Genomic DNA, 25,985 nt, shown 5'->3' on the forward strand with positions numbered 1-25,985 from the left:
TCCTTCAGTGTCATGTATAGTGATGTGTTTGAATTTAGTGGGCAGATCAATAGGCATTTTATACACATTTTTCAATGTCAAGCTTTTACACTGTATTGGCTATGCAAATGAGGTGTGGGTGGGACTACTGTGTGTTGATGGTTGGTTGTGTTAAGTGGTTTTTGATAGTATGAATCTCAGGTGATTATTTGCAATACATAATCCCTCTCTCCTCCTCCTCCATGCCACCATCGATCCCCTGACCTGTGACCTCACCAAGCCATAAGCCGTTACACCATAGAAGCATTTGAACAGTTCTGCATTATTGTGTGTGTGTGTGTGTGTGTGTGTGTGTGTGTGTGTGTGTGTGTGTGTGTGTGTGTGTGTGTGTGTGTGTGTGTGTGTGTGTGTGTGTGTGTGTGTGTGTGTGTGTGTGTGTGTGTGTGTGTGTGTGTGTGTGTGTGTGTGTGTGTGTGTGTGTGCTCCCAGCCTGGCTTGGAACAACCGACAGAGGAGGGAGTATTTTGTGTATGCAGCACCCCCTGGGGAGATAGAGGGTGGCCTGACCCTGTAGCTGTGTTGAGTGCTGATAATGGATAGGCTGGAGGCTGAAGCCAAGGCTTCTCCTTTCTACATCACTAATGTATTACTGAGAGACAAAACCAAAACAAGGAAGCGGAGTAATTGGTGTTTTAAAAAGGTCCGATGGTATTGAACAGGGCTAGTTCAGTAGAGATGCTCTTTTGTTGCTGAGAATTTTCCTGCAAAGTAGGAAATGCAAACTTGTATTGTATTTGAGATTTAAAAAGGCTTCTAAAGTTTGTAATTTCTACTTTAAAATGTCGAACTTGATTTGCCCTAACAAAAAAATTATCAACACCTACAGAACATTCATTATTAATTCATTATAATCCACATAATAATTCACATTTCCTGTTGCTGCAGGATTATTTTCCTGCTGTAACAAACTGGCTCAAATGAAGGTCCTACATCTGGAGATTGGTATAGGCAAGGGGCACTACTGTTTCTCAAATAGGTGTTGTGGTACCCCCAAACACACACACACACACCCACCCACACACAGTCCCCCACCCCCTGGCTATCACCCATTTGACCTTATGTCTTTTGCTGTTCAGTTTCACTGCAGGCTCTGGGAGCTGTTGTTCCCATAGGAAACAGGGCGGGTGCTTGGGTCATAGCTGCTGGAGGATTATCCCTATGGTCCATATGCCCTGTAACTGTAATAGGCTGTAAATACCAAGCATCATCATAGAGTAGTTACTAGAGCAACCTGCAGGCTAAATACCCTCAGTGAGCTGACACTGACCCCTGGGAATGCAATGCATCAGAATGCTCTAGCACCATCCCTTGATTTTGTATATTTTCATCTGAAAACAGCAGTGAATTTATCCCTTCTGGACATATGAGATGAATTCTAGTACATAACATTGGTCATCTGTGGCTCAGTGGGTAGAGCAAGGCATTTGCAATGACAGGATTGAAGGTTCAATTCCTGGGACCAACCATATGTAAAATTAGGATAAAAAACCCTGTTTGAGGGCATGTATTTGATCAGTTCTGACTTCACCAATGTCATATTTGTATTATTAAGATAATAATTGATTTCAGAACAAATGTCCATGTAATTTATATAATAAATGCTATTTATTACATTCATTTGTTTAGATGAATTTAATTCCATTTTGGTTAATGAGACCGATTAGTGCTATTCAGGACACATTGTGAATGAATGGGCAGCTTTTATTTAGCAACGGTCATCAAAATTGTTAAAATGTTTTCAAAACATTTCTAATAAATGCAACAGTTCGACAATGGATGAAGATACTCCAAACTTTTTCAATTTTAAAAATCGATCAGATCTTTAGTGAATTATAGTACATAAATATTTTACTGCCACGGACAAATAATTAATGGATTTCAGAGATTTTGGTGGAAATTCATGTATTCAATTTATTGTAAAATATGATTTTCCTTTTCTTAGAATTCATTCATATATACATTTTGTGTTAAAATAAAGAAAATTACAGACCAGGGTCCCAGGCGGTTTCACAACCAGCCGTAACCGGGAGTCCCATAGGGTGGCGCACAATTGGCCCAGCGTCGTCCGGGTTAGGGGGGGGTTTGTGGCGGGCCGGGCGCCTGCAGGCTGACTCTGGTAATCAGTTGAAGGGTGTTTCCTCCGACACATTGGTGCGGCTGGCTTCCGGCTTAAGTGGGCAGGTGTTAAGAAGCGCGGTTTGGCGGGTCATGTTTCGGAGGACGCATGACTCGACCTTCGCACTCCCGAGCCCGTTGGGGAGTTGCAGCGATGAGACAAGATCATAATTGGATCGCAATTGGATATCACAAAATTGTGGAGGAAAAGACGGTAAAATCCCCCCCCCCCACACACACACACACACACACACACACACACACACACACACACACACAATTTTTTTTACATTATTTTTTGTATGTGCCTAATTTGCATAAACACACTGGGTGTACTTATGTATATGAATGAATGCTTGCTGTGTCTAGGCCTACCTGCACTCACCTGCGCTGTCAATACTGTTGTTGTCACGTTCTGTTGCATAATTCAACAAGTGTGTCAATAGCAGGATACCCTCGGAATAAAAATGAACACGCTTGGGTCTATATTAAACACATCTATACATACTTTACATTGTTTGACAGGTCAGTGTACTGTTTAAAGTGTTTGACAGGTCATTACAAATATTTCCGCGGTCGTAACATTAACATGAAAAAACGACAGGCGCAAGCAAGAGTAGGAAAGAGTCGCAGGAGTAAAATGAAAGCAATCAATCCAGCGAGATTTAAATGACAAGTGGATATTGCACCTCTCAAACAGGAAATAGATTGATTCATCCTCAGATGGGCGGGGCATGTGTGATGCTACTTTATAAGTCAGGTCCTTGTTACATCACTGTCAGGCTGTGTGATTAAGGAGAATGAACAACAGAATTAAAGGACTCTGTGGCTCAGTTGGTGGAGCATGGTTTTTGCAATGCCAGCATGGTGTGTGCAACGCCAGGGTTGTGGGTTCGATTCCCACGGGGGGCCAGTACCAAAAAAATATATTAAAAAAATGCATGAAATGAAATGTAGTATTCACTACTGTAAGGTGCTCTGGATAAGAGCGTCTGCTAAATGACTAAAATGTAAATGTAATGACACAGCGTCCATGCCTTATTATGTTTGTTTGTGTGAGACAGACAATGTGTGCACACTGGGGAATAGAGAAGGGGAAGTACCCTTTTAGACCCCCCAGTGAGTTGGACATGTGTGTTTCGGAGAGAAACCGAGAGAAAGAGAGTTAGACAGAGAGAAAGCGAGAGAGAGGACTAACAGAGAGGATAAAGAGGTTGAGTAGAAAGCACCTCGGCACTTGAACAGGGCTGCTGCCTGCCCCGCTTCCCGGTTTCCATGCCGACGTGGAGGGTTGTGCAGTTGGAGCATGCTCAGTAGGGCTCCCTTCCCTTGCCTGTGACAATAGCCAGGCAGAGAGAGGGCTGGAGTATTCACACACACATACACACACGCTGCTAGAGGAGAGAGCAGAGGAGAGGGTGTCTGCCTACCTGCTGTACTAAACTGAACTCATAGGGACGGCTATACGCACTTACAACAAAGGTGGGTCTGCAGAGCATCATGTCTCTCATGTTTTATACATGTTGTGTAGTATTTATCTCTTTCGTGGGAAAAGGACTGGAGAGAAAACTAATGATAGTTGTTGCTGATGAATGGGCATTTTGCTGAATACTCTGTCATGGTTAATGATTTGAGGAATGATTGTGTGTACTCATTATGTAGTAAAAAATACATATAGTTTTTTGTGAGCAATCTGACTGTGTGAGAGTCAGACTTCTGCATCAGTAGGCTGTTGATGGTCTGTAGGGGCCGTACGAACATGCAGCTATGTACAATATCCAGAGTGCTATTGTTGGCGTGAAGTGCACATTTTCGTTTTATTCTGAATGGCTATGGTAAGCATAGCTTAGGGAAAGCATATCCTGCAAGGTGTTGTGTTTTTAAGGCTGTATGTATTTGAGAGATACTTTAAATCAATTATTCATCAAGTAACGTTGAATAGGAAACTCCTCGGATGACACATGGTGAATTGTCTGCTCTGCATGTAACACAGTGCAACCTCTGTGTTCTGTACTGTACACACTTCTGACAGGACTGGAGACGAACACGATTTACATGTTTGCTTATTCAGAACAGACATCAGATGTCAGCCTTTAGCCCTGTGTGTGTGGGTGTGTGTGTGGGTGGGTGGGTGTTTTCATGTCCTTCCACTCCGGTGAGCAGAAAAATGCTGAATATGAGGATTTTCATCCAACACCCCTGTCACATGACTGGTGAAGGGTTGGGCGATATTTGGGGAGACCTCTTGCTACTCCAAATATCCTGATTTTCGATATAATCGTTTTGCGCTGTTAATGACTAGATCGTTCTAGACTGCTTATTTACGGTATTATAGTTGCATTCTTATGAAATAATCTTAGTATGCTGAAAAACTAAGGCTTTGTTAATTCATTTAGACTTCATTTGAAACATATTGATACAGCCTAGCAGATAAAACTGCGCAGTCTTTTATTTGTGAAGTTCAAATAGAGTATAGTCTTGCACATCGCGATATATCGTCAATGTCAAATATCACAATATTCTATTTAATCATATATCGGCCCAACCCTAGACTTGTGTGTCGTGAGAAGGACCTTTGCAGTCACTGACCCTCTCTGACCCTCTGATGCTTATGTTGTGGCGGAGCAAGGCAGATGCAGGGCCCAGGGTCATAACCATAGACATAGCAATAGAATTACCAGTCATTCAGTGTACCCAGGAGTCAAATTCCTGTGGTCTGAGGGGCATTTTCCGTTCTAGTAATTCTATGTTTATGGTCCTAACACTGGAGGGCTGGTCTGTTATTCCATTATACTGTATGTAATCTCTCATCTCGCTCCATTTCTGTCCGGCCCACATGGATTGGGATTAGTCACCCGGCCTCCCACCAGATGATTTGGGCAAGCACGATGGGAGGATCGATGGTGTGTTCATGTGCACTGGATCGTATCATGGTCTCATCTGGTCTGGGCTGCAGCCTGCAGAAGAGACAATGCTGTGTCTATGGGCGCTGGTCAAAAGTAGTGCACTACATAGGGGAATAGGGTGCCATTTGGGATGCAGGAATTGAATGGTTCTGTCTTCTGACCTCAGTCGCACCAGGACGACCAGGGAGCAGGGAGCAGCCAGAGGAGAGGAGGGGAGAGGAGGAGGTAGCAGAGCAGCAGTCAGAAGCGTTAGGTGTCAGCTACCAGCCATGTGGGTGGAAACAGCACAGCATGCCAGCTCCCCTGAATATTTCATCTGCTGAAAGAGAGACAGAGAGCAGGAGAGAGACTGGGAGCAAGAGAGAGAGAGAGAGAGATAGGGGAGTGAGAGAGCAGTAGAGATAGAGAGAAAGTAGGAGAGAGGTAGAGATAGATGGAGAACATGAGATGGGGAGTGGGGGTGAAAAATAGAGGGGAGAGTCACCTCCCAAGAAATTGGAAAATATTTATTTGACTTGTCCAGGTTTGTACAGTTTCCGTCAGAGCGAAGAAAATGTAGTTTGTGTAAAGGGTTCGAGACCAACCAGGTTCAGATGGGGGGGGGGTAATCATTTTGATTGTCACCAGTCAAGACTACTAACTAGAGGATATCCTAGAGTCATTCACAAAATATGGCTCCCCCACTCACTACACTCACTGTAAAAGCAAAAATGGCACTTCTGCTACCTGCTAAAAAGATTGATTTTTTTCAGTTGGTATATTATGTTTTTTATTCAATTATAATGGAAAGCCCCACGATGTTAGCTACAATTGAAGAAATCAGATGCACTAATGCTGAACATGCTTCCAGGATGAGCAGGAGTTGTCACAGCTCCCAGGTAAAAATACTGTACTGCTATTTTTGGCTCAGTAGAATTAAAATAGCAGTAGACAGTTCAGGCTGCCAAATGTCATTCCTAAACAGTACAGCGTGTTGTGTAGGACTTTATGTGCCTCTGAACTGTCTGTCTCCCTGCCACCCAGATATGACAGCAGGTCCATATCCCTCCTGTGCTCTGCTGTGCTGGGTCTGTCTGAATGATAGTGATTGTAGAGCTGTGAGGAGTGATAGACAGCTATGTGTTCATCACACCAGCATGAGTGAGAGAGAAAGAAAGAGACCGAAAGAGAGAGAGGAGAGAGAGAGAGAGTTATACCCTTTACAGACAGACTTTACAGTATGTTGCCTCTAAAAAAAAAAATCTGCCAATGTTTTTTAGAGCCCAATTCATACAGTCCAATTTACCACATTCTTACCAGTGTAAGTCTTTTATATCTCCCGCGCACATGCTGGCGCGTTTAGGATTGGGAGTAGATAAATCCATTGAATAATCTATTGGGCTCCCGAGTGGCGCAGCGGTCTAAGGCACTGCATCTCAGTGTAAGAGGCATCACTACAGTCCCTGGTTTGAATTCAGGCTGTATCACATCCGGCCGTGATTGAGAGTCCCATAGGGCGATTGGCAGGCCGTCGTTGTAAATAAGAATTTGTTCTTAACTGACTTGCCTAGTTAAATAAAGGCTACATTTCCAATCTAAATATACCATCACAAAGAAATCCATTATTCATTTGTTTTAGGCAGGTCCTAAGAAACATTATAAGACAAATAAAATATGTTTTCCAAAGAATAGAATTGCATATTTTGAATGTGATGCTGTTACTGGTCTGTGCAGCCTAGAAGCTAAATGGCTGTGCCATGCACATGAAATCAATACGTATTGTGTTCAATAAACAGACAAGACACACAGGATCACAGTCAACACACATAGAGGCTATTTAATAGTAGGCTAACAATATAATGAAATATACAGAATATAATACAAATAATAGAATGCTAAATAGAATTATAGCATGCTAAATGTTTCTGATCAGTGACAGATTAACACTTGATTTAGGCTACATTATAGCATGCTAAATGTTTCTGATCAGTGACAGATTAACACTTGATTTAGGCTACATTATAGCATGCTAAATGTTTCTGATCAGTGACAGATTAACACTTGATATAGGCTACATTATAGCATGCTAAATGTTTCTGATCAGTGACAGATTAACACTTGATTTAGGCTACATTATAGCATGCTAAATGTTTCTGATCAGTGACAGATTAACACTTGATTTAGGCTACATTATAGCATGCTAAATGTTTCTGATCAGTGACAGATGAGCTATACCACCTCCACTTATTTGCCCAGACAGAAACCCATTAACCAAATAGCCTATACAGACAGAGATTCAGTGAAACAAAATCACATTGATTGATTAAGTAAAGTTACAGGTTTTGGTTGGGAGTAGACCTAGGATACTAAACAACTGTGAGTGAAGAGCAAAATAATCCACTTGTTAAGCTAAATAACATTCTGGCTAAGTGTTCGGATCACTAGCTAGGTTTCCATCCAATTGGCAACAGATTTTCATGTGACTATTCAAAAATCAGCATAAAAACAACATGCATATTTCCCCACTCATTTGTTTCCTTCCATCAAATGGACTTGTAGCAGAGAAAAAGCTGTGCGTGATGACATAGCGCACATAAAAATAACTTTTGCGGTTAAATTCCCATGTACTGAATAAAAAAATACAAGTTTAATGGGTTTCCATTGCATTTTTAACTCTACTCATGGTTGTCTCATAACAAAATGGTGTTATATAGTGAGTGTGCCTAGTCTGGTATTGGAACATAACTTTGTTCATCTGTAGCCTAATAAACTGCTTGCTTTCCGGAAAAGTCGTAGTGGGAGGGCCACACAACATGTCATCACGTGACTCCAAGTTTACGTCAAAATGATGGTTATTATATTAATATTTGTCCATAAATGTACAGTGCATTCGGAAACTATTCAGAGCCCTTCACTTTTTCCACATTTTGTTACATTACAGCCTTATTCTAAAATTGATTAAATATTTTTTTTCCCCTAGTCAATCTACACAGAATACCCCATTGTGACAAAGCGAAAACAGGCTTATCATTTTTTTTTGCTAATTTATAAAACATAAAAAACTGAAATATCACATTTACATAAGTATTCAGACCCTTTACTCAGTACTTTGTTGAAGCACCTTTGGAAGCGATTACAGCCTCGAGTCTTCTTGGATATGACGCTGCAAGATTGGCACACCTGTATTTGGTGAGTTTCTCCCATTCTTCTCTGCAGATCCTCTCAAGCTCGGTCAGGTTGGATGGGCAGTGTCGCTGCACAGCTATTTTCAGGTCTCTCCAGAGATGTTCGATCGGGTTCTGGCTGGGCCAATCAAGGACTTTCAGAAACTTGTCCCGAAGCCACTCCTGCGTTGTCTTGGCTGTGTGTTTAGGGTCATTGTCCTGTTGGAAGGTGAATCTTCGCCCCAGCCTGAGGACCCTGGAGCATGTTTTCATCAAGGATCTCTCTGTACTTTTCTCTGTTCATCTTTCCCTCGATCCTAACTAGTCTCCAAGTCCCTGCCGCTGAAAAACATCCCCACAGCATGATGCTGCCACCACCATGCTTCACCGTAGGGATGGTGCCAGGAATCCTCCAGACGTGACGCTTGGCATTCAGGCCAAAAAATTCAATCTTGGTTTCACCAGACCAGATAATCTTGTTTCTCATGGTCTGAGAGTCTTTAAGTACCTTTTGGCAAACCCCAAGCAGGCTGTCATGTGAGGAGTGGGTCAGTCTGGCCACTCTACCATAAAGGCCTGATTGTTGGAGTGCTGCAGAGATGGTTGTCCTTCTGGAAAATTCTCCCATCTCCACAGAGGAACTCTGGAGCTCTGTCAGCGTGGCCATCGGGTTCTTGGTCACCTCCCTGACCAAGGCCCTTATCCCCCTGATTGCTCAGTTTGGCCAGGCGGCCAGCTCCAGGAAGAGTCTTGGTGTTTCAACATTTCTTCCATTTAAGAATGATGGAGGCCAGTGTGTTCTTGGGGACCTTCGATGCTGCAGAAATGTTTTGGTACCCTTCCCCAGATCTGTGCCTCGACACAATCCTGTCTCTACGGACAATTCCTTCCACCTCATGGCTTGGTTTTTGCTCTGACATGCACTGTCAACTGTGGAACCTTACTGCATATAGACAGTTGTGTGCCTTTCCCAATCATGTCCAATCAATTGAATTTACTACAGGTGGACTCCAATCAAGTTGTAGAAACATCTCAAAGATGGTCAAAGGAAAACTGAGCTCAATTTCGAGTCTCATAGCAAAGTGTCTGAATACTTATGTACCTTTTTTTATTTATACATTTGTAAAAATGTCTAAAAAACAGTTTTTCACTTTGTCAGTATGGGGTATTGTGTTTAGATTAATGAGGAAATATGTGTAATTAATACATTTTAGAATAAGGCTGTAATGTAACAAAATGCAGAAAAACAGAAAAACGTCTTGGTTTGAAAGGTGTAAAAGAGACGGGGGTGGGGATACCTAGTCAGTTTTACATCTGAATGCCTTCAACTGAAATGTGTCTTCAGCATTTAACCCTGAATCTGAATCAGAGAGGTGTGGGGGGCTGCCATAATCGACATCCACGTCTTCGGCGCCCAGGGAACAGTGGGTTAACTACCTTGGTCAGGGGCAGAATGACAGATTTTTAACTTGTCAGCTTGGGGATTCGATCCAGCAACCTTTCGAGAGAGAGAGAGAGAGAGAGTGAGAGAGAGCGAGAGTGAGAGAGAGCGAGAGAGAGAGAGTGAGAGAGAGAGAGCGAGAGAGAGAGCGAGAGAGAGAGAGAGCAAGAGTAAGAGAGAGCGAGAGAGAGAGCGGGAGAGAGAGCGAGAGAGAGCGAGTGAGAGAGAGCGAGAGTGAGAGAGAGAGAGCGAGAGAGAGAGAGAGAGCGAGAGAGAGAGAGAGAGCGAGAGAGAGAGAGCGAGAGAGAGAGAGAGAGAGAGAGAGATGGTGTTTAGATCCTCAGCAAACAGATGACAGCTGATCAATGACTCTCCTCCCCTTTTATTCCAAATCACCTCCCCTGACCTCTCCTTATCCCCTCCTTCTCTCCCCTCCTCCCGAGTGTAAGCCCATTACTAGCCTGGCCTTGGCTTAGGGAGACTAGGAGAGCCAGGGAGTCCACCACTCCCCCACTTTGATCTCTCCTCTCCCCCCTTTCCTCTCCTCTCTCTGTGTTGGTTGTCACAGTTAGCTGTGTGATCCCTGTTCTGACACCAGACCCGAGAGCAAATGAATGAAGGGCTCTGGGGGAGCGATCCTCTTTAGGTGTATGCCAGTACTTTGATCAGCTCCTCATGGGGAAAAGTTACTATTGACATGACATTCTCAGGCAGCAGGGTGAAAGGGCCACATTGACCTGTTCTTTAAAAAGACAAAACCATGAGAGCATGTGGTTGTCTGATTGAATGTTTTCAATCCAAGTATTGGTTTGAAGTCTTATTTAGTATGCATTTTTTATTACGATGGGATGTCTAATCATTTTCTATTGTAAAAGTTCTCATTATCTTCTTTGGTGTTCCGTCCCACTTTAAAAGAGTGATTTCTCTGAGAAGAGAGCCTTTGAAACAGGAGGTTTATTAATAAGCAGACTAACATGGGTAGAATTTTCTATTTGTTTTTTTTTCTTGTGTGAAGTCAAGGACAGAGCAGTCAGATACAGGGTGGTGATGTGATGGAAGACATGACTGATATCAATCACTCTAGACAGGAGCTACTGTAGGTCCCCCTTCTCCCTCCTCTCCTTCTCCCTCCTCTCCTTCTCCCTCCTCTCCTTCTCCCTCACTGCACCGATCTCTCTCCATCTTTCTCTCCTTTCTCCACTCTCTCTCTCCATTCCCCTGTCAGTGATATGAATGAGTCAGTCTGCCATCTGTTCCTGAGTAAATTCTCCCTTATTACCCTCTCTTTGTTTATCGACAACACTCCTGGGATTAACTCTCTCATTCTCTCTCTTTATCTCTTGCTTCCTCATTCTCTCTCCTGTCTCTCTCTCTCTCTCTCTCTCTCTCTCTCTCTCACACACTCTTGCTGTGTCTCTCTGTCTTGCTCTCTCCATCTCACTCTGTTCACCCTGTCTCTCTTTCTCTCTCCGCCCTCTCTCTCTCCCTCTATCGCTCTCTTTTTCTCTCTTTCATGCTTCCTCTCCCATGCTACCTACCGTCTTTAAGCCATGCGCCATCATTATTTGTTAGTATCTCTCTCTCTCTACCTCTTTCGCCTTCTCTCATCTCATTTCCCATGTCACTCTCCTGCTCCTCCTCCTCCTTCTCCGTTTCCTCAACACATATTCTTTCCCCAAAGCTTTTATGTTTCCCCCTTCCCCTCTGCCTCTCCACCTCTCTCTCTATCACTCTACCCCAGCCTCTCTCTCTCTCTCTCGCTCTCTCTCTCTCTCTCTCTCTCTCTCTCTCTCTCTCTCTCTCTCTCTCTCTCTCTCTCTCTCTCTCTCTCTCTCTCTCTCTCTCTCTCTCTCTCTCTCTCTCTCTCACACACAGGAGATTTATCGTGTAGGAATGAGGTCACACTCATCTCACAGAGGTCCCTAGATTGTTTTTGTTATTGTTACCGTTGCCGCGGTCGTGGCGGTGTTGATGTAGCAGTAACAACAACAAAAATAGGAAACTCTGTAAAGGCGACAGCCGAGCCAGGAAGCCTCACTACTAGACTACACTGCCTGGGCTTACAGAGACCTCTCAGATCAGGTTGTTTTGTTTCCATCAGCCTGGAAAACAACAATGTTTTGTTTCCATTGCATTATACATTTCTATAAGGCATAAGGCGTATTTAAATGAGACAGCAAACATACATATTTGATTTCAAGTAGTTTATCAACAACAAGAAACATACAGATGTAGGATCGTATTTGATCACCCTGTTGCGGGAGAACTATCCTGCAATGCAGTGTATTTTAGGTTTAAAAAGGCTTCTGAAGTTTGTAATTTCCACTTTGAAATTTCAGACTTGATTTTCGCTTATGAAAAATGTATCAACCCCTACAAAAATGTCCATTCATTATAATTCACATAATAATTCACATTTCCTGTTGCTGCAGGATTATTTTCCTGCTGTAGCTAACTGGCTCAAATGAATTCCAAACACCGGTTCCTGTTGGGAGTACTCGAGGACTGGAGTTGGGAGCCACTGCGTGTAGCCTACAATTAGATTTGAAGTAGTTGTAATCAGACCTCTAAATTATATTTTTTACAGGGGTCTACTGTCAGAACCCACGTTGGTTTGTATCCATTGCATTAAACATTTTTGTAGGGCTGATTATTTAAATGAGACAGGAAACATATTTGATTTGAGGTAGTTATCAACAATCAGTTCCTGTGTTTATACAACGAGCCATTGAATTGAGAGAAATCTCTTGTGATACTCTTGTGTATAAACTAGGAATGAAATGCCTAATTGACTGAGTGCCACAAACACTGAGCTAGCATAGCTTGCTTCATTTTAAAAATAGTGCAGCTCTTTGTCACAGAAATGCCAAAAGTGGGGACGGGAGCGCGACCACCATCTCTGCTTCCTGTTGTCCATGCAGCTGAACAGACCTGGGTCCAAAAAGTGAACACTACCCGAAATCGTTCAAATACTTTGAGCGATTGGTTTAGCCTGTCTGGAATGCCTGATAATTTCGTGACAGTTCTATTGTTTCCATTTTGCCAGGCAAGCTCAATAAAACACAGCTGAAGCTTTTGAAATGCTGTAAAATAGTATTTGAACCCAGGTGTGCAGCGGACAGAGCCCAGGGTTTCATATTATGTTTGAAGGAGAAGAAGAACAGCCTTCGGGGATGGAAGAGAGAGAGGACTGCTGCCTGCATGGCCAACATTGATTCATAAGTCTAAAAGAGAATTAGAATGCTGCTTCGTTTTCATTCAGAGTCCCGATGGGGAAATCAGCTTACTATTGGGTTATGTTACATGATATACTGTACAGCAGCCATGCTCCCTCCATGCCTACTGTACTTTATTGATCAGATCAAATCATGCACTGTCACATGTGGATAGGAATTATTATATTACCAACAATACAGTAGCATCTTCATCTCACTAAGGGCTGTCTGCCTGCCTCTCTCCAGGCCTACTGTACTGTATTCATCAGCTTATGCACTGTCACATGTGGTTAGCAATTATTAGGCTACTGTACAGTACAGTACCATGTCATTAAGGTCTGGCTGGCACTCAATGGACTGTTTGATTGCGTAAGAGGGGAGAGCAGACTGAAAATTGAAAAAAGTCACTCTGGGAACTCACCAATGTAAAATCCTTCAATTCACAATAAAAAATTAGGAACCCAGATTCCCTGTGTTCCCCCTATTTCCAACCCTGAGAGTCTGCTTTATTTTGGGTTGTGTCCAGAGAAACTGGTGGTAGTGACAGATCCATGATGGATCTATAACCCTCCATGAGTCAATACCAGAGCCGGAATGGAGTGACAGATATCCACTCCTCTGATTGGCTCTATTACACTGAATGTGTTCCAAATGGCATCCAATTCCCTATATAGTGCATTATTTTTGACAAGGGCCCATAGTGCTCTGGTCAAATGTAGTGCACTATATACAGAATAGGGTGCCATTTGGGACACAGACACTGTTATTGGGTTGGCTGCTATTTACATCATACCCTCTCCTCTAGAGCATGTGTGATCATTGGGTGATTACTTTATGTGGTGATTCTACAGAAGTGGTGCAAATTGCAGTACCACAAATATATACATATATATATATTTTTTTTTAAACAGTTAAGTCTCCAAATGTTGGCTATTTATTTACTATTTTCTAGTATTGAGATGCATAGCCAGCAAGGGGGCTCCAACCATCCAAGATCCCAAGCATTGACATCTAGTTGGCCAAAACATTGACGTCTATAATGTGCTATACTGTACTGTACGGCGCTCTACTGTACTGTACTCTACTCTACTGTATACTACTGTACTCTACTATACTGTAATGTACTCAAGTTTACTCTACTTGATGGCACTGTCTATACTAAAACGAGTTATATCCATCTACAGTCTATACTAAAACGAGTTATATCCATCGACAGTCTATACTAAAATGAGTTATAAAACGAGTTATATCCATCTACAGTCTATACTAAAACGAGTTATACCCATCTACAGTCTATACTAAAACGAGTTATACCCATCTACAGTCTATACTAAAACGAGTTATACCCATCTACAGTCTATACTAAAATGAGTTATACCCATCTACAGTCTATACTAAAACGAGTTATATCCATCTACAGTCTATACTAAAACGAGTTATACCCATCTACAGTCTATACTAAAACGAGTTATACCCATCTACAGTCTATACTAAAATGAGTTATACCCATCTACAGTCTATACTAAAACGAGTTATATCCATCTACAGTCTATACTAAAACGAGTTATATCCATCTACAGTCTATACTAAAACGAGTTATACCTATACCCATCTACAGTCTATACTAAAACGAGTTATACCATCTACAGTCTATACTAAAACGAGTTATATCCATCTACAGTCTATACTAAAATGAGTTATACCTATATCCATCTACAGTCTATACTAAAACGAGTTATACCCATCTACAGTCTATACTAAAACGAGTTATACCCATCTACAGTCTATACTAAAACGAGTTATACCCATCTACAGTCTATACTAAAACGAGTTATATCCATCTACAGTCTATACTAAAATGAGTTATACCCATCTACAGTCTATACTAAAACGAGTTATATCCATCTACAGTCTATACTAAAACGAGTTATACCCATCTACAGTCTATACTAAAACGAGTTATACCCATCTACAGTCTATACTAAAACGAGTTATACCCATCTACAGTCTATACTAAAACGAGTTATATCCATCTACAGTCTATACTAAAACGAGTTATACCCATCTACAGTCTATACTAAAACGAGTTATATCCATCTACAGTCTATACTAAAACGAGTTATATCCATCTACAGTCTATACTAAAACGAGTTATACCCATCTACAGTCTATACTAAAACGAGTTATACCCATCTACAGTCTATACTAAAACGAGTTATACCCATCTACAGTCTATACTAAAACGAGTTATACCCATCTACAGTCTATACTAAAACGAGTTATATCCATCTACAGTCTATACTAAAACGAGTTATACCCATCTACAGTCTATACTAAAACGAGTTATATCCATCTACAGTCTATACTAAAATGAGTTATACCCATCTACAGTCTATACTAAAACGAGTTACACCCATCTACAGTCTATACTAAAACGAGTTATATCCATCTACAGTTCTATTGATCTCTATGATTGACACTTCACACAGGTCAAGCAATTTAAATATCTAACAACATAATGAATTAGATGCATATGTAATTCAATCAGTCAACAAGTTTCAGATTCGTACAGTCAACATTGAACATTTTACAGAGAACAATGGAGAATTCTCTAATGTCAAGGTTTTGAAAGTCAGGTTAAAAAGCATGTTTTTACTATTTTGTTAATTTGGTATGCAAATACAATTTCTGTGCATGGTTCACTACCAATTTTACGGTAGTGACAAATTGTGTGGGTTGGTAAGGAATTCTGGTAAATATTTCAAATATGCTAGTATATATACAGTTGATGTCGGAAGTTTACATTTACACCTTAGCCAAATACATTTAAACTCAGTTTTTCACAATTCCTGACATTTAATCCTAGTAAAAATCCCATTTTAGGTCAGTTAGGATCGCCACTTTATTTTAAGAATGTGAAATGTCAGAATAATAGTTGAGAGAATGATTTATTTCAGATTTTATTTATTTCATCACATTCCCAGTGGGTCAGAAGTTTACATACACTCAATTAGTATTTGGTAGCATTGCCCTTAAATTGTTAAACTTGTTTTGGGTAGCCTTCCACAAGCTTCCCACAATAAGTTGGGTGCATTTTGGCCCATTCCTCCTGACAAAGCTGGTGTAACTGAGTCAGGTTTGTAGGCCTCTTTGCTCGCACACGCTTTTTCAGTTCTGCCCACACATTTTCTATGGGATTGAGGTCAGGGATTTGTGATGGCCACTCCAATACCTTGACTTTGTTGTCCTTAAGCCATTTTTCCACAACTTTGGAAGTGTGCTTGGGGTCATTGTCCATTTGGAAGACCCATTTGCGACCAAGCTTTAACTTCCTGACTGATGTCTTGAGATGTTGCTTCAATATATCCACATCATTTTCCTCCCTCATGATGCCATCTATTTTGTGAAGTGCACCAGTCCCTCCTGCAGCAAAGCACCCCCACAACATGATGCTGCCACCCCCGTGCTTCACGATTGGGATGGTGTTCTTCGGCTTGCAAGCCTCCCACTTTTTCCTCCAAACATAACGATGGTCATTATGGCCAAACAGTTCTATTTTTGTTTCATCAGACCAGAGGACATTTCTCCAAAAAGTACGATCTTTGTCCCCATGTGCAGTTGCAAACCGTAGTCTGGCTTTTTTATGGCGGTTTTGGAGCAGTGGCTTCTTCCTTGCTGAGCGGCCTTTCAAGTTATGTCAATATAGGACTCGTTTTACTGTGGATATAGATACTTTGTACCTGTTTCCACCAGCATCTTCACAAGGTCCTTTGCTGTTGTTCTGGGATTGATTTGCACGTTTTCGCACCAAAGTACGTTCATCTCTCGGAGACAGAACGCATCTCCTTCCTGATCGGTGTGACGGCTGTGTGGTCCCATTATACTTGCTCACTATTGTTTTCACAAATGAACGTGGTACCTTCAGGCGTTTGGAAATTGCTCCCAAGGATGAACCAGACGTGTGGAGGTCTACAATTATTTTTCTGAGGTCTTGGCTGATTTCTTTTCATTTCCCCATGATGTCAAGCAAAGAGGCACTGAGTTTGAAGGTAGGCCTTGAAATACATCCACAGGTACACCTCCAATTGACTCATATGATGTCAATTAGCTTATCAGAAGCTTCTAAAGCCATGACATCATTTTCTGGAATTTTCCAAGCTGTTTAAAGGCACAGTCAACTTAGTGTATGTTAACTTCTGACCCACTGGAATTGTGATACAGTGAATTATAAGTGAAATAATCTGTCTGCAAACAATTGTTGGAAAAATTACTTGTGTCTTGCACAAAGTAGATGTCCTAACCGACTTGCCAAAAGTATAGTTTGTTAACAAGAAATTTGTGGAGTGGTTGAAAAACGAGTTTTAATGACTTCAACCTAAGTGTATGTAAACTTCCGACTTCAACTGTATGTCTAACCAACATATGTTGGAAGACATGTGCTGAAAGTTTTGGAAAAATAGGATACAAATTAGAATTTTTTTCCCAGACCCCAATTTGCAACACTTCTGGAGAATGACCCATAGCAGCATGTGGCTTCTGAACCTTCAATTAACCATAACGGTTAACTATGTTGACATGGAAAACATATTGATTCTGGTTGGTATCAACATTCTTCGTTTGTCTCTTTGACTTTCACAGTGGCACCACCGCCACCAGCACCCTATTAACAGGTACAGTATTTTACTATTGCTAAACCAGCCAGGGGTAAAATGTACCAATGCAAAGCTATATCATCTTGTACCCTAAAGGCACGGACACACCGGTAGCGTTTGCTGGCCGAGAGTAGTAAGCACCTCTGAACAGAGTGCCAAACGCAATTTGCAAACTAATTCACATGTAGGAACGGCCGAAAACGTCCGCGGTCAGACACCTAACCCGGCGGGTGGCACCTAAACACACCGCGCCGAATGAACAAAGTACAAACAGCAGATGAAAGGTGTGTGTGGTTCCTAACACCGTTACTGAGAATTATGTGTCCATCAGTCGCTGAAGAACATACCAATACATTAGGCCTGCCATTTTCCACTCAATCAAATTGAATCATCCTATGTGTGTTACAACAAGCAAATATATGAGGAGGTCCACAAAACAAGCACATAGTTATAGTTTGGGACATATTTGACATCACTCATCATCCCTTCATTTAAACCATCATCCCAAGCTTCTTATCTTTATAGTATTTTATGATAGCCTTCCCTGGACATGATTTGCATGGATTGGTTGGATGTGCTCCTTTGAACGGTCTCTCTCTCTATTGAAGACTATTCATTGTCTCTTAGAATAAATAGAGTGAAGCGGAACTGCATTTGGTTGCTCTGTGCTCATGGAAAAAAATCATACAAAAGAAGAAAGGTGGCCGTGTCTGTGCTATCTATGAGTGCCCAAATGGCAGTTGCAGCCTATACCCTATATAGTGCACTACTTTTGACCAGAGCCCTATGGGCCCTTGTCCCAAATAGTGCACTATATAAGAAAAAGGATGCCATTTGGAAGGTAACCTACATATCACCTCATTCCCTGTCTGTATTATTCATAGAGCCAGTTAACAACTCAGACTGGTGAAATATTCAGTGGACGGTAATGAATGACCTCCGCCCACTCACCGTCCAGGAACAGAACAGAGACATGCCCAGCCTTCACCTGAGCTGTAATCAGTGATGTGAAACGTTCTGCACAATGCAGATAGAAATAAAGAATAGACATGACATGATTCCTTATTCTATCAATCATACAATCATGTCTGTTCTACACAATACAGTTGTATGTGATCATTCTGTAACGTTACATTCTCCTGAACACTGACCCGTACAGTGCTGGTCTGGCTCAGATATTTTCCTTTCACATTGTCCTTTCCAGCATGGTTCAAGCGACTGTGGTGGATTCGTAACCAGACAAGCACAGCACTTGACTTGGCTTGACTCAGCTCAATAATTGTCTTAGGTCTCTCTTTATGTAGTGTTGTGTCCCTCTTGTTGTGATGTGTGTTTTGTCCTGTATTTATATTGTATTTATTTTTAATCCCAGGCCCCCGGCCCCGCAGGAGGCCTTTTGCCTTTTGGTAGGCCGTCATTGTAAATAAGAATATGTTCTTAACTGACTTGCCTAGTTAAATAAAGGTTAAATAAACACATAACAAATAAACAAATAATGAGAAAAGGGAAACATAGTACACTCTTAGAAAAAAAGGTGCTATCTAGAACCTTAAAGGGTTCTTCGGCTGTACCCATAGAAGAACCCTTTGTAGAACCCTTTTTGGTACCAGGTAGAACCCTTTTAGGTTCCATGTAGAACCCTCTGTAGAAAGGAACCAAAAAGGGTTCTCCTATGGGGACAGCTAAAGAACCCTTTTGGAACCCTTTTTCTAAGAATGTAGAGTGCATTCTCTGTGTTCTGAGTCTAAACTACACCCCCTCTACACAGCCTCTCCTCCCCATGGCCTTGTAGTTCACACACATCCCAGGGACATGTTGCCTAATTAACTCCAGACTTCCACGTTAGACCTTTGATGTTGCCAGAACGCTACTATGCTAGTCGTCTATACCCTGGTGGTGCTCTGTAGAGAGACTCTGTAGAGAGACTCTGTAGAGAGAGTTGTAGTAGGAGTTGATGACTGCTGAGCCCGGGATGATTCTTATTAACCTACATTTCTCTGACTGATGAGAGGGGAGAGAGGTGGGGAAATGGAGGTTATGCCTTCTTTTTTTTCTCCTGGCATCTCGCTCTCATTTAGGCTCTCTCTCTCGTCTGGTTGAGTATTCTGTCTCCTCCTACTTTGAAGAGTGTTCATCTGTCTGCACCTACAGTAAGGATGGCTTGTCAGGATCCACTCACCCCTTCCCACCACTTCTCTCTCTGTAATCTCTCCTCCCTCCCTCCTCTCCCCTCCACTCTCTCATCTCCTCTCATTCCCTTGCCTTCCCTCCTCTCTCTCTCCCCATCCACCTCTTCTCCACCCCTCCTCTACTTTCAACTCCCCTCTGTCTACCCTCTCCTTCCCCCCCCCTCCCCCCTCCCCCCTGCTCTAGGGCTGACAGGAGACGGAGAGGTACTCCACTTCATCAGGATCCCAGCATCTTATGACCCTGCCTGCACCTATATCAGCCTCCTGTGTTTGACTTTTTAATCAGCCTCTCCCGTTTACATGTTAGTCATTTAGCAGACACTCTTATCCAGAGCTACATACAGTTAGCCATTATACTCAGTGTACTTAGTGTCTGTGAAGGTGTTGTGTCCTGTGCTCTCGTATTATAAACAGAGGGGCCAGAGGAAGCAGCCATAAACCTGTGTAATTTCAGTCCTTTCCAAAGGCAATTAGTGTTATTTCATATATAGACCTACATCAAGCGCACCATTTTATTGGTGTAAGTTCAGCTATGCGAGGCCTAAAATTAAGCAATAAGATCCGTGGAGGTGTGGTATATGGCCAATATACCACGGCTAAGGGCTGTTCATATACACGACCCAACGCGGAGTGTCTGGAAACAGCCCTTAGCCGTGGTATATTGGCCATATACCACAAAGCCCTGAGGTGCCTAATTTTTATTATAAACTGGTTACCAACGTAATTAGAGTATCCAGGTAAGACCCAGATGCAGACTGTGTCGAAGTAACAATGTTTATTACAGCAACAGGGGCAAAGTTACAGGACGGCAGGCAGGCTCAGGGCAGGCAGGGTGGTCAGGCGGGTGGGTACTGGGTCAGGACAGGCAAGGGTCAAAAACCAGGAGGATGAGAAAAGAGAGACTGGGGAAAGCAGGAGCTGAGACAAAAACTCTGGTTAGCTTGACAAACAAGACAAACTGGCAACAGACAAACAGAGAACACAGGTATAAATACATAGGGAATAATGGGGAAGATGGGCGACACCTGGAGGGGGGTGGAGACAATCACAAAGACAGGTGAAACAGATCAGGGTGTGACATAGAGCAGTAAAAATAAATGTTTTGTCATACCCGTAATATACCACGGCTGTCAGCCAATCAGCATTCAGGGCTCAAACCACCCAGTTTATAATGTGTTTCCATTATTAGATTCCATCAGTAACTATTAAGTGCATGTGGTTTGTTTTAGTGAAATTATCTGGAGATTGATTCCCTCGGTGAGACCAGTATTCCATTGAAGGGTCATGTGAATGAATGGTTGTGTTACATAAGATATTGGCGATAAGCATCTCTAGTCGATCAATAAACCCTTGGTATCCAAGGCTTCCAGCCTATCAGATTGCTACATGATCAGATCAGACGCAATCTCTGGATCCTTTCCCCCAGCCCGCAAGACAGACAGTTTGTAGAATCTAATGCCAACATGGCCACTCTGTTTTGCTCTCTAAACTAAGGCAGGTAGCCTAGCGGTTAACAGTGTTGTAACCAAAAGGTTGCTGGTTCGGATCCCAGAGCCGACTAGGTGAAAAGTCTGTCAATGTGCCCTTGAGCAATGCATTTAACCCTAATTGCTCATGTAATTTACTCTGGATCAGAGAGTCTGCTAAAATGTAAATTAATGTGTTTTTAAGAAGAGTGGTATTCCACCCTGCTTTTGTAGTATTAGAGCTTTATTCAGACAGTATGGAAATAGAGGCAGGAGACAGATCAGGAGGAAGCAGAAAATGTGGAGGTAGGGATTGAACCCAGGACTATATCGAGCATCTAATAATGTGTTTACTGCCAGGAGTGTTCCCACTTGACCAGACATGCTCTCTAAGACAGAGCTTGTCTGACTGACTGACTGACTGCCAGTCTGCCACATACCATCAGATCAGTCATCACAGGGAACCTGGTCTGAGTGAGTTCATTCCTAGTGGAGCAAAGGGCCTCAACATTGCATCTCCAGTGATCCTTGTTCTGGCCTTTTCTTTTACTTCAGTCCTGGCCTGGGTACATTACTAGCCTCATTTACTGAAGGACACAGGTGTTACTGATGCTCCAGTGACCTAGCAGTGTTACTGCACCTGTATAATGGCAACTTCACCGTACGTCTGTCTCGGCTTATTGTAAAGCACAACGTGAAAAGACCCTATATGGTATAGCTGACACACCAGTGGATAGGCCTAGATCACGTGTCAAACTCGTTCCACGGAGGGCAGAGTGTCTGCGAATTTTCGCTTCACCCTTGTACTTAATTGATGAATTAAGGTCACTAATTAGTAAAGAACTCCCCTCACCTGCTTGTCTAGGTCTTAGTTGAAAGGAAAACCCAGAAACCCGCTGACACTCCCCTGGCCTAGATGATACCTGTATTTTGTACTGTTATCCAAGGCCCAAGATATTGCATTCACTGACCGTAGGACAATCTGGATAAGAGATTTTGCTGAATTAACAAATGCATGTCTAACAGTTTAAACATGTCTCATAGTCCAGCTACCTCTCAACCTTTTAACCATCCACATAGCCGTCCTACTTTCGAACTCTTGTCTTGACCATAACTTTGTTGTCAGAGGTCAATGTTATAATGGCAGCAGTGACACATGACACAGTCGTTGAGAATAACATGGTGGTGGAAGAACCAAGACATTTTCCTGTGTGTGGATACTGTCTAGTGAACAGTCACTTGGTCTTAGTGCAGAGTGACTGAGGCTGAGCCTTCAAATCTCCAACTGGCCAGGTTTTGTCCATGTTTTCAGGCTCAATGCCACCAAATGACACAGGCTGTTGTATACTGCACAGGGCTTGGCTTGCACACACACCACCACGGATCCCACCCAAGTTTGGTACTGAGAAGTCAGTGAAGGGAACACTGAACACATGGCAGAGTGAGGGAGGGCCATTCCCTGCTCTCCAGCTGGGTTTGCTGGTGCTCCCTGTCACTCACACAGTAGTCACACAGTATGGAGGATGAGCCTAAAAACACCTGCTGGGCCATCATAGTGGTCCATGATGTTTAGACAGACAGACACTTACCACCCGCAGAGTATACACATGCACGGGCACACAAACACACACACACTCGTACAACAGCACAGACAGACAGAGAGAGAGAGAGAAAGAGAGAGAGAGAGAGAGAGAGAGTGTCCCTGGGTCTTTATTTCTGCCAAAGTGGTTTTCTCCTTCCTGGTTGTCCTCCAGGGCAGGGAGATGATTTGAGGCAGACACACTCACTCATGTGTGTGTTTCTTTTCTCCCTGGATAGGAACGGCTGGAGGAGGTGTCACAACTAACTGCCATGTTATTATCACATAATTATAGACTGTGTAAGAGTGCTCAGTGGTTAATGCTCAATGGGATACTGGTACACACAGACAAACACACACACACACACACACACACACCACACACACACACACACACACACACACACACACACACACACACGAAAAGTAATTAATACACTACAGTCAACTCAGTGTGGCACTGGTATCCAGTGACAGTGATGTCCCACATGACATACTGGATAGAAATGACTCTGACGCCTGTCCAAACAGACTATACACACACACAGCTGCAATGTGGGTCAGATCAGGATATTGTTGTGGTATGCAGGATGTGAAGTGAGCAGTACCACCATGGTTCTAAAGATAGATGAAAGAAGCTACTGGGCTGAAACTCGTGTGTGTGTGTGTGTGTGTGTGTGTGTGTGTGTGTGTGTGTGTGTGTGTGTGTGTCAGCTCCTCTGATGCTGCTGCCTCACGTTCTACATTCTAGGCACTTGGCTTGTCAAACCTCAGGCTTTTGCTTCTCCATTCTCCCCCCTCCCTGCTACCTACCAAGGGGGTTGTCACAAATGGAAACTGGCTGGCTTCTAAAAAAAGTAACGTGTGCCGTCAGTGACTATGCTGTGCTGCTTTTAGACTCTCTGTCTCTCCCAGGTAGCTACGATGACTGAGGATGCAGAGATGTGTGTGTCGAGGATGGGATAGGGTCCTTTGGAATGGAAGACATAGGAATATATTCTAGAGGCTTGAAGCAAGTTTAGAACTAGGTAAGAATGTGCTTCTGTGATATTTTCTGCCTTCTATTTCTGTGGAAATAGTTGTGCGATCCTTTCAGTTCTTTAGAGTTGTCTGTAGTTTGACATGAGATGTGTGGTTTGACATGAGATGTGTGGTTTGACATGAGATGTGTAGTTTGACATGAGATGTGTGGTTTGACATGAGATGTGTAGTTTGACATGAGATGTGTGGTTTGACATGAGATGTGTGGTTTGACATGAGATGTGTAGTTTGACATGAGATGTGTAGTTTGACATGAGATGTGTGGTTTGACATGAGATGTGTAGTTTGACATGAGATGTGTGGTTTGACATGAGATGTGTGGTTTGACATGAGATGTGTAGTTTGACATGAGATGTGTGGTTTGACATGAGATGTGTGGTTTGACATGAGATGTGTAGTTTGACATGAGATGTGTAGTTTGACATGAGATGTGTAGTTTGACATGAGATGTGTAGTTTCGACTGTCCTGGTTGGTCTTGTATTTGTGCAGTTTTATCATGGTGGAAAATGTTGTGTAATGTTATCATTCAGCGTTGAAGCCCAGTAGTTGAATTGCATGATAGAGTGGTTAGAGTTGGATGTGTGAACATCAGTGTTTCCCTGAACTAGTAATCAAACTCTAATGATGTTACTCACTTATGGCTAATTCAGTTCAGTTCGGCTTTTTTTACACTATCAAATACATCTAGAAGTATCTCTCTCTCTCTCTCTCTCTCTCTCTCTCTCTCTCTCTCTCTCTCTCTCTCTCTCTCCCCCACCCCCTTTGGCTGGGAATTGCCAGGGACCTCACGGTATGATTTTATCATGACACTTAGATGCCGATACAATATTTATTGTGATTCTCACGATTGCTGAAAACAAATTGGCTTCCTATTGAAAAAGAAGGTGGAGAACAAGCTATGAAGGAAAAATAGTTTTGTTTCAGAGTTTTGGTTCAGGTACAGCCAACCAGCGCAAAAATAAGATTGTGATACTGTCAAAATTATACGATACGATATATCATCAAAAATAATATCCCAATATGTAACTATACATTTATTCCCCCATCACTACCTCATAGAAGACAGAAATACTCGTTTCAGCTGTCTCTGCTGGTTTGTTTATTTGACTCTATTGAGTCCACTTGTTGATGGAATTGTATCTCTCTCTTCTTGCTCCAGGCCAGGACTGTCTGGGTATCTGGATGCTGTAATCTCTAGACTAGACACACTGTTGTTCTTCACTGAAGACAGGCTGTGAAGAAACCAAAGAGGCTGTGTGTTTGGGATGGAGCCAATGACCAGGAGGCTAAACTGAAGGAGAACAAGGCCACCGAGATTTGATTCAAATGGGGTAAGTTTAGACTGCTACTGGGCTTAACGGGTGGTGATCAGAGGATTGGGTTACCAACATGATAGATCACTGGAATATGATGCTTGAGGTTGTTGTGTAACCTCCTGAGAGCTAGACACACACACTGACTCATCTAGGTGATCATACACACACACATACACACACACACACACACACACACACACACACACACACACACACACACACACACACACACACACACACACACACACACACACACACACACACACACACACACACTGACTCATCTAGGTGATCATACACACACACACATACACACACACACACACACACACACACACACATACACACACACACACACACACACACACACACACACACACACACACACACACACACACACTGACTCATCTAGGTGATTCAACACACACACACACCACACACACACACACACACACACACACACACACACACACACACACACACACTGACTCATCTAGGTGATTCAACACACACACACACACACACACACACACACACACACACACACACACATACACACACACACACACTAAGGAGTGCTAAGAAGAAATCAATGACTATCTTGACCTGATATTATGACATACGACTAATAAAACGTGAAACTTGGTGTGACTCAGTAGTATTTGGAGAATTACTTCAACCATCACTGAAAGGAAGTCACCTTCCAGAAAAAACAACACTTTCCCATATCATTTACGGACTAGCTCCTCTCCTCTCTTATTAACTGGGTCCCTCTTCTCCTCACAGAGGATCAGTATGACTGATTTACTATGGAGCCAGAGGAGATGAAATACACCCTGGTTAGTGGCAGTGACAGTAGGAGCAGAGAGAGCAGGGAAAGTC

At 42.6% G+C, this 25,985-nt stretch overlaps 1 protein-coding gene across 2 annotated transcripts in view; it reads left to right on the plus strand.

Annotated features, from left to right (window-relative positions):
* LOC106586423 (uncharacterized) overlaps positions 1 to 25,985 on the plus strand; it is an 80,766-nt gene that overhangs the window by 20,822 nt on the left and 33,959 nt on the right. The window contains exons 1-2 of one of the 2 annotated variants that reach the window (XM_014173659.3): positions 3,330 to 3,636; positions 24,947 to 25,118. The gene's annotated coding sequence lies outside the window, so the exon portion shown is untranslated. Of the gene's footprint in view, positions 1 to 3,329; positions 3,637 to 24,946; positions 25,119 to 25,985 lie in introns of those variants that run through there. The other variant, XM_014173658.3, reaches the window with a different exon arrangement.

Source organism: Salmo salar, chromosome 25 (assembly GCF_965601325.2).
Source record: "Salmo salar chromosome 25, fSalSal1, whole genome shotgun sequence".
Lineage (NCBI taxonomy): Eukaryota > Metazoa > Chordata > Actinopteri > Salmoniformes > Salmonidae > Salmo > Salmo salar.